The sequence below is a fragment of the Hemitrygon akajei genome, chromosome 5, assembly GCF_048418815.1.
Source record: "Hemitrygon akajei chromosome 5, sHemAka1.3, whole genome shotgun sequence".
Taxonomy (NCBI): Eukaryota; Metazoa; Chordata; class Chondrichthyes; order Myliobatiformes; family Dasyatidae; genus Hemitrygon; species Hemitrygon akajei.
Genome location: NC_133128.1, coordinates 179,754,660 through 179,764,780, shown reverse-complemented (window position 1 = coordinate 179,764,780; position 10,121 = coordinate 179,754,660).

Genomic DNA, 10,121 nt, shown 5'->3' with positions numbered 1-10,121 from the left:
GCACTAGTCTCCACAACATCCAAGACATCTTCAAGAAGTGATGCCTCCAAAAATTGGCATCCATCATTATGGACTCCCATCACCCAGGACATGCCCTCTTCTCATTGCTACCAGGTAAAGGATTCTGAAGGCACTCACTCAACGATTCAGGAATAGCTTCTTCTCCTCTGCCACCTGATTTCTGAATGGACATTGAACCCATATGTGTGGTGAGTGGCCAAGTGGTTAAGGTGTTGGACTTAAGTTAAGGGTGATCTGAAGGCTGTGAGTTCGAGCCCCAGCCGAGGTAACGTGTTGTGTCCTTGAGCAAGGCACTTAACCACACATTGCTGCAGTCCACCCAGCTGAAAATGGGTACTAGCAAGATGCTGGGGGTTAACCTTGTGATAGACTGGTGTCCTATCCGGGGGGGGGGGGGGGGACGGTGGGTGGAAGGTGTCTCGTACTCTCAGTCGCTTCACGCCATGGAAACCGGCATAAGCACTGGCCTGCTGACCCTTTAAGGCTCGGAACAGACTTTAACTTTAATTGAACCCATGAACACTACCTCACTATTTTTTCCTCTTTTGGCACTACTTAATTAATTTTATAAATATATATGTATATCTAGATATCCTACTGTACTTTCATTTTTTTATTTTATGTATTGCATTATACTGCTGCCACAAAGACAACAAATTTCACAGCAAATGCAATTAAACCTGGTCTGATACTGCTGTGGCCTACCACGACTTATTGACTCCTCTATCATTGTACTCAATACCGCAACCAATGAAGGCAAGCATGCTATATGCCTTCCTTACTACCCTATCCACTTGTGTTGCCACTTCCAGGGTGTTATGAACTTGCACCCAAACTTCCCCCGATACATCAATGCTCCTAACGATCTTGTCACTTGTGAAAGAATTGTACACTCAGTGGCCACTTTACTCAGCACCTCCTGTGTCCAATGAAGTGGCTACGGACTGTATGTTCATGGTCTTCTGCTGCTGCAGCCCATCCATTTCAAGGTTCAATATGCTGTGCTCTTTGCACACCACTGTTTTATCTGAGTTACTGTCGCCATCCTGTCAACTTGAACCAGTCTAGCCATTCTCCTCTGACATCACTAGCTAGCAAGGCATATTTGCTCACAGAACTGCCACTCACCTGGTGTTTTTTTTGCACCACTTTGGAGACTTGTGGATCAAAATCCTTTCGATTTGCAGTTTCTGCCATACTCAAACCACCAGCGATCATTGCACAGACAAAGTCGCTTAAATTATGTTTCTTCACCATTCTGATGTTTGATCTAAACAACCAAACCTCGTGACCATGTCTGCATGTTTTTAAAGCATGGAATCGCTGCCACATGATTGGCTGTTTAGATATTTGCATTAATGAACAGGTGACATTGAGTGTAGAATCATACAACATGGAAACAAGCCGTTCACCCAACTGGCCCATGTTGACCAAGATGCCCATGTAAGATAGTCCCACTTGCCTGCATTTTGTCCATATTCCTCAGCCTTTCTTTGTTAAACTTGGTGTTTGAAAATTGCTCATTCACAACATATGCATGTTTAGTAGATGGAGGCGAAAGGGAAATCATTTGTACTCTCTGACCTACATATGATCTATCAGTTGCTGTTACATTGTGTGATTTTTCAACTACAGTCTCAACTTCTTGTTTACTTTACTTACAACAGGCTAAATTACAATGTGGTGACCTTAGTCGACCGTTCTTTCAAAACAGGATACTTGATTAAATGGAGATGAAGCTATTACACATCATTTCATGCACAGCACCAGACTCAGCCTATTTGTGAATTACATCAAATTAAATTCTATGAATTATAAAATAGAACTGATTGTTTATGCTGCACAAATTCCTGTCAACAAGCTGCTATTTGCAAGATCCTATGTACCGCTAAAGTATAAAAGTGGTCATAGTTGACTAACCCATTTTTTTTAAATTAACAACCTTGATAAATTGTCATATTAATCATCAAATCAAATTTGCTCAATTTACATGGTGTTATTTGTTAGACCATAGCAACCTATCAATGTTAAATAACAGTTGTGTCAACGTCAAGTTGCTCACAATTTTCCTCAAAAATAATTTTCTTGTAGAAGAAAATACTACTTAAACTATCATATTTTGGCAATGGATGTTTCTACAGATGTACTGTGGAGAGCATTTTGACTGGCTGCATCACCTTCTGGCATGGAGGGGTGGGGTGGAGGGCTACTGCACTGGATCGAAGTAAGAGGTAGAGAGTTGCAAACTTGGTCAGCCCCATCATTAGCACCGGCCTCTGTAATATCCAAGACATCTCCAAGGAGTGGTGCCTCAAAAAGGTGGCATCAATCATTAAGGACCCCCACCATCCATGTCATGCCTTTTTCTCATTGTCGCCATCAGGAAGGAGGTACAGAAGCCTGAAGGCACACACTCAGTGATTCAGGAACAGCTTCTTCCCCTCTGCCATCCAATTTCTAAATGGACATTGAACCCATGAACACTACCTCAATACTTTCTTTAAATTTCTTTTTTGGCACTACTTATTTAATTTAATTATTTATATACATATATATTTATTGTAATTCACAGATTGTTCTATATTTATCATGTATTAAGTTGTACTGCTATCATTAAGTTAACATATTTCACGACAATACGCTGGTGATACTAAACCTGATTCTGACACTATGAAATGGAAGATGGTTCACATTTTATTTATTAGCCTCATGTTTGTTCTGATTTCAAAATATTGGTTGTGGTATCCAATATTTAATGTTAATGATGGCAACTAAATTTTACTTCTACAATTTAAAGCAAGAGAACTAAAGAGGCTCGAATGACCTCAACTGACTGAAAGGTAGCTGACTGTGGCTGATTGCTCCTAAGGGAGCTGCTGATGCTCAGCTATTTCCACACCGTAAGGCCAGGAACTGTGTGGATCTGCTATATACTGTATACATACACATACACAGTATGGAGGCACTAGCCTCCATAGTATCCAGAACCTCTTCAAGGAGCGAGGACTCAATGAGGCAACATCCATCATTTACAACCCCTATCACTCAGGACATGCTCTGTTCTCATTGTTACCATCAGGAAGGAGATACAGAAGCCTGAAGTCACGCACTCAATGATTCAAGAACAGCTTCTTCCCCTCTGCCATCTGATTTCTGAGTGGAAAATGAACCCATGAATGCTACCTCACTACTTTATTATTTCTATTTTTGCACTGCTTCTTTCTTCCATGACCTGGAGGATCAACATGAAACAAAATGAAACAACAACAAACTACTTATTTAATTAACTATTTTATATATATATATAATAATTAATTATATACTTACTGTCATTCACAATTTTTTATTCTCTATTATTACGCATTGCATTGTACTGCTGCTGCAAAGTCAAAAAATTTCATGACATATGTAACTTAAAAATAAATTTTTATTGAGGTACAGCACAGAGTTGTCCCTTCTGGTCCTTGAACTAGATACAACAGTGATATTAAACTGGATTCTGATTAGGTAAAGAACACGTTAAAACTTTCGGTATATTTTGCTTAATTTGTTTAACAGTGATCAAACCTTTCAATGCATCATTCTCATAAACAAGTAGAAATATTGAAGAGCTGTTGCAATTATTCACACACTTCCTCACATCCATAGGTTTAGGCCAGAATTGCTTCACTCATTAGTCCACACACAAACATGAATACAACAGTCTAAACATAATCTTTCAGAAATTAGATCACTGTAGTCCTGATTTCCTCTCTTTTTAGGGACTTTAGTTCAGAGGCTAAACATAATGTGATCAAATTGTTCAAAGACCCTTCCCTAACTGCGTCATTATACGTTATGTATAAGTTTGTGTTTTATGTGATGATAGTTCAAATTAGCCAAACTAATTCCAACTGAGACCACAACAGTCTATAGTGAAGACCGATTTTCATCCACTGATTTTAAAGGTGAATTGGCAATATGCTAAGATACCTTGGCTGTTCTGATTAAAAGTTCAATTTGTTATCTGTTCACAGCCAAGCTTGGAAGATTTGCAAAGTCATGCACTTCTTCAGGAGGATGAATGATGATCCTGGACAACTAATTGGAAGCATGAATTTAGCAAAAAAAAAAGCTATTCAATCTTCTTTCCAGCTTTTTCTGACTGAACATGGACATTTCTGCATTTCTGCAGAGCAGACTAAATGGTTTGTTTGAGAAATGAAATTTCTCATTAAGGATGCAGTTAGTGGTTCAAAGTGCCTGAGATTGTTCCCCTCAACCACAGAGTGAGCAGTGAGCCAAAGTTTAATTGCTTAATTGATGATGGACAGATGTTAGCTCTGTTATTCTCATTAATTCTTTTTCCCAATGCAAGAATATTTCCATCCACTGACAAAAATGGGCAAAGCAAATCTAGTGTATTGTTTGATTATCTCAAGAGGAGGAAATTAATTGTGGTCCCTTAAACAGTCATTAAATAAATACAACAAAATGAAACAGTACAAATTCAGAAATATTGCTGACACTATTCAGCAAGATTTTGAAGCAAATGCAGAATTCATAAAACAAAAACAGTTCTAGATGGATTGGAGTCCACAACTGTGGACCAAAGTTTACCTGATAGGTTATTTATATTTTGCAATAATTGTAATGGAGACAAATATCAGTTTTCTCAGATAAGTGAATGGATGTGATTTTTTTTAATATGTGATCTGTCTCAAAAATTTCAAAGTATTTCCCATGATGAATATTACTTTTCAACTATTTTTCAGACCTTTCCAGCTTTGCCTATGGGTAACCATTGTCTCATTTGTACTAAGGTTCTTAAAGGAATTGATAAAGTTCTGCACTATAGTGGACGGGAATGCAGACCGGATTGATTTTGTAAAGTCCTGCACAATTGCCATGCAAGTTCATAAGGAGGTTAAGAAGGTTTATGGAGGTGCTAGCCTTGATTAGTCAGGGGATTGAGTTTTAAGATCTGCAAGGTAATGTTACCGCTCTATAAAACTCTAGTTAGATCATAAACACAAAAAATTCTGCAGATGCTGGAAATCCAGAACAACACTCACAAAACAGAGAAACAGTTGAAATTTCAGGCTGAGACCCTTTATCAGGACTGGAAAGGAAGGGAGAAGGTTGCAGAATAAAAAAGCTGGGGGGGGGGGGATGTAAGGAACACAACCCAGAAGGTGATAGGTCAAGCCAGGCGGCAGAGAAAGGTAAAGGGCTGGAGAAGAAGGAATCTGATATGAGAGGCGAATGGATCATGGGAGAAAGGGAAGGAGGAGCAGCCGGGGGAGGTGATAGGCAGGTGAGGAGAAGAGGTAAGAGGCCAGAGTGGAGTATAATTAGAGGGAAGGGGAGGGGTAAAGGATTAACAAATTACCTGAAGGAGTAATCGATATTCATGCCATCAGGTTGGAGGCTACCTGGACAGAAAATGACCTGTTGCTCCTACATTGTGGCAAAAGAGTGCCTCGTTGTGGCAAAGGCCATGCCAAATGAGATGGGATATGAATTAAAATGGCTGGCCATCAGGAATTACCGCTTTAGCGGATGGGGCGAAGGTGCTGAGCAAAGCAGTTCCCAATGCAGGGGAGGCTACATCAGGAGAACCAGACACAACGGTCGACCCCAACAGCTTCGCAGGGGAAGCGTCGTCTCACCTGGAAGGACTGTTTGGGGCCCTGAATAGAGGTAAGGGAGAAGGTGAATGGGAAAGTGCAGGATTTCTGTCACTTGCAAGGATAGGAGCCAGGAGGGAAATTTGTGGGGAGGGACAAATGGAAGGAGCGATCCCTGCAGAAAATGGAGAGTGGGCTGAGGAGGTAAGAATGTGCTTAGTGGCATGATCCTGTTGAAGATGGCAGGAGCTGCAGAGAATAATGCGTTGGATGCAATACATGGGGTGGCAGGTGAGTACAAGAGGAACTCTTACCCTGTAAAGACAGCAGGAAGATGGTGTAAGTGCAGACATCTGGAGAATGGAGGAGATGCAGGAGAGGGCAGTATCAAGAATGGAAGAAGGGAAACCCCTTCATTGAAGAAGGAAGACACCCTGACATCCTCAGAAGGAAAGCCTCATTCTGGGAACAGACAAGGCAGAGATGAAGGAACTGAGAAAGAGGAATAGCATTTTTACAGGCGACAGGGTGGGAAGTGTTATAGTCAAGATAGTTGTGGGAATTGGTAGGTTTATAAAAGATGTCAAAAGTTCAAAGGTTCAAAAGTCCAACTTAATGTCAGAGAAATGTATACAATATACATCCTGAAATGCTTTTCCTTTGCAAACATCCACGAAAACAGAGAAGTGCCCCAAAGAATGAACGACAGTTAAACATAAGAACCCCAAAGACACCCTCCCCCAACTTCCTCTTACTGCGCGTAAGCGGCAGCAAGTAACTATCCCCCTCCCCCCACCACGCAAGCATTAGCACCGCCATCAAGCACTCAAGCGTAAGCAAGGCAATAGCAAAAACACAGACTTGCAGTTACCCCAAAGACGTTGCGTTTCATCTGGCACTTGACATACTACAGGTTCTCTCTCTCCCTAATAGGGGAGAGGGAGCTGTCTCCATTTTCGCAGCAAGTGGGCAGATATAACAACAACTCGCTGGTTTATGATGTTAAGAGTCCGTTACGTTGTTTTTTTTCGAGCTCTGTGCCTGAAGATCGCAAAGATCTTGGGTCTTCGGGCCCACAGCAGCAGATTTTCCAAACCCCCTGCTAACACACGGGTCTCCTGCTGTGACACCGACCCTCGACGTGCCTGTCCCCAGAACCCTGAGATCTTAGGCTTCCAAATACAAGCCAGACTCTCAGGCCGAACCCTTGGTGTGCCGAACAACGGCCAGTCCTGAAACCCCGAGAACAGGTCCCATTTCCACAAAGAACAGAAGCCTGCTTGTAACTCCAGGTCAGGGTCTTCAAAGGAACTAAAGTTAAAATAAAAATATTAAAGATGGAAATAGAGCTGTTTCTGAAGATGCAAACAAAGGAGTCGCCGTTTAGCGCCATCTTAACACCGCCTTAACTTCAGATAACCTTCAGTGGACAGTTTGTCTCCAGAGGTGGAGACAGAGAGATTAAGAAAGGGGAGAGGGGTGTCAGAAATGGATGAAGTGAACTTAAGGGCAGGATGGAAGTTTAGAGGCAAACCTGATGAAATTGACAAGTTCAGCATAGGTGCATGAAGCAGCACCAATGCAGTCATCAATGTCGAGCAAAAAGAGTTAGTGACCGTTGCCTGGGGAGCTTGGAACATGGACTGTTCCACATAACCAACAAAAAGGCAGGCATAGCTGGGGCCCATGCAGACAGCCATGGCTACCCCTTGAGTTTGTAGAAGGTGGGAGGAGCTGAAGGAGAAATTGTTGAGCGTGAGGACCAGTTCTGCCAGATGGAGGAGGACCTGATGAAGGATCTCGGCCAGAAACGTTGACTGTTTATTCATTTACATAGCTACTGCCTGACCTGCTGAGATCCCCCCAACATTCTGTGTGTGGTGCTCTGGTTGGATCACATTGGATTTTGCATTCAGTTCTGGTCGCCCCTGTTATCTTACTTCTGTTTAAACATACCGTGGGTCAACAATAAAGAATCATATTCCGGAAGAATTAGAGAACTTTTATGTACAGTAATAAACAAATACATTTTAACCCTGCCACACGCTGAATCATTCTGGCAAACCCCACCCATGCTCAGTGCTCTCCAATCAGGAACTGGCACATTATTGCACGTGATATCACCACAGCCTCATTATAGAAAGGATGTGGAACCTTTAAAGAAGGTGCAGAGAAGATTTACCAGGGTGCTACCTGGATTAGAGAGCATGTCTTATGGGAGAACATTAGTTGAGCAATGGCTTCTCTCTTTGGAAAAAGGGAGGATGACAGTAAACTTGGTACAGGTGTGTAAGATTATAAGAGGCAATGGATAAAATAGATATTGGTAAGGCCTAATTTAGAGTATTGTGTGCAGTCACCTACCTACAGGAAAGATGTAAGTAGGAAGATACAACTAGAGGTCATGGTCTAAGGGTGAAAGGTGAAAGGTTTAGGAAGAATATGAGGAGAAACTTCTTCACTCACAGAGTAGTGAGAGTGTGGAATGAGTTGGCAACGCAAGTAGTGAATATGATTTCAATTTCAACATTCAAGAGAAGTTTGGATGGGTACATGGATAGGAGGGGTAGGGAGGGGTATGACTCAGGTGCAGGTTGATTGGACTGGGCAGTTAAAAAGGTTTGGCATGGACTAGATGGGCCAAAGGGCCTGTTCCTGTGCTGTAGCTTTCTCTGACTCTATGACAGAGGTAGGTTTTTTACACAGAGAATGATACATGCCTCAGATGAATTACTGGAGGTGCTGGTAGAGGCTGATGCATTAAAGACATTTAAGAGACTGTTAGATAGGGGCACATGGATGAAAGAAAAATTGAGGATTATGAGCAATGTAGGAGGGAAGGGTTAGTTTGATGGTAAAGTGGATTAAAAGGTCTATGGAACATTGTGGGCCAAGGGGTCTGTATATGTGCTGAACTGTTCGATGTTTTATGTGTGCACTAGGTCATTTTAGAACAGCAAAATATCAAGTTTTCAGAAGGGAAAATTAAAAAGAAAATTATTTGCAACTGTTCAGAAAACAGGCTACTGATACTCAACCATGCACAGAATGATCATATCCTGAAATAACTATTTTAAGTTCATCCTCAGTCTTCAGGTGGGTTTTTGCAAATAACAGATAATCTGTACAGATTACCGGTAATCCTCGCAATCCCATACCCAGAATTTCACGAGGGCTTTACTTGGTTTTGTGGGCTAGCTCAGTAATAATACATTTTCAATATTTCTTTCTCCAAAATCCATCCTGTCTTCATCCCCTTGCTGGGTCTTCATTGCCCTCCTTAGTCATGAGCTCGCTCTCTTAGCATAATAATCCATTGGTACCTTACATTGATGAACCACGCTATTCACCTCCAAGGTAGTGTTACAATGGAACAATTTTACCTTATTTTTCATATACTGTATGTGTTCCCATAAAGTGAGTGACATCAGTAGCTCAGTGATGGTAATGCCTGGCATTCTCTTGGGTACTGTGCAGTCTGCATGGTATGTGTATATGTTGACCACTCCCCCACCCCCTCCACCATTCACACTCGGGTTCAGTTATCACATGTACATGGGAAGATGCAGTGCAGCGTGTCAGTTGCGTTAACCACCAGCACGCTCAAGGACGTGCTGGGGGCCAGCCCACACACGTTCCGGCACCAACTTAGCATGCCCACAATGCTCAGCAGAACACAACAAAAGCAAACATACCAAGTGGCAAAGCAGTAACAGAGAAGCAGGATCCCTGCCCGCACACGTACGCAATCGTCTCACCCCCAAGACCGTTCTTCTTCTGCCTCTGGCCTTCAGCAGGCTTGTGGATTCTCAGATAGTGAGCCTTCAACATCCCCTCTGGACTTACGGAGATTCACTGATTCAGGGCCTTCAGGCTTCGATCTGGACTTCTGATCGGTCTTCGATATCCCCAGGACTCTCCGACAATGAACAATGAGGACCCTGGATGAAGACCTGAACTCCAGAGTTCGAACACCAGACTCACCAATGATAGGATCTGAACACTAGGCCTCGAACTCCGGTCTCATCGATTCACATACCTGGGCAGGAGAGGGTTACTGTCATTTGTGCCTCCTCTCTGCATGGAACTCTGATCCTGGAACCTACCAACAACTCACTGGCCTGGGGGTGGGGGAGTCACCAGCCCTCATTCTCGCTGGTCTGCTGGCCTGACATTTCACCATGTCCATGTTGCTAGCCTTCGAACATGGAATGGAGGGTTAGACTCCAGCTAACATCCTCACCTCCCTGACCTAAACACTAACCTGACCCCTAACTCCCCTCTCCATCTCCAGAACCATCCCTATAAACCTAAAAATCAAACATGCTCTGACATTTAGCGAGCTTATAACTGGCTTGACTATAAGCTTGACACTGCGTTCCAGTGACTCAATGACTCCATTTACACCACCTCTGGGGAAGAAGATCCAAAGACTGATGACTCAAAAAAAAATAAAACACCCTTTCTTGGCGTGAGACAGAGGACCTATTA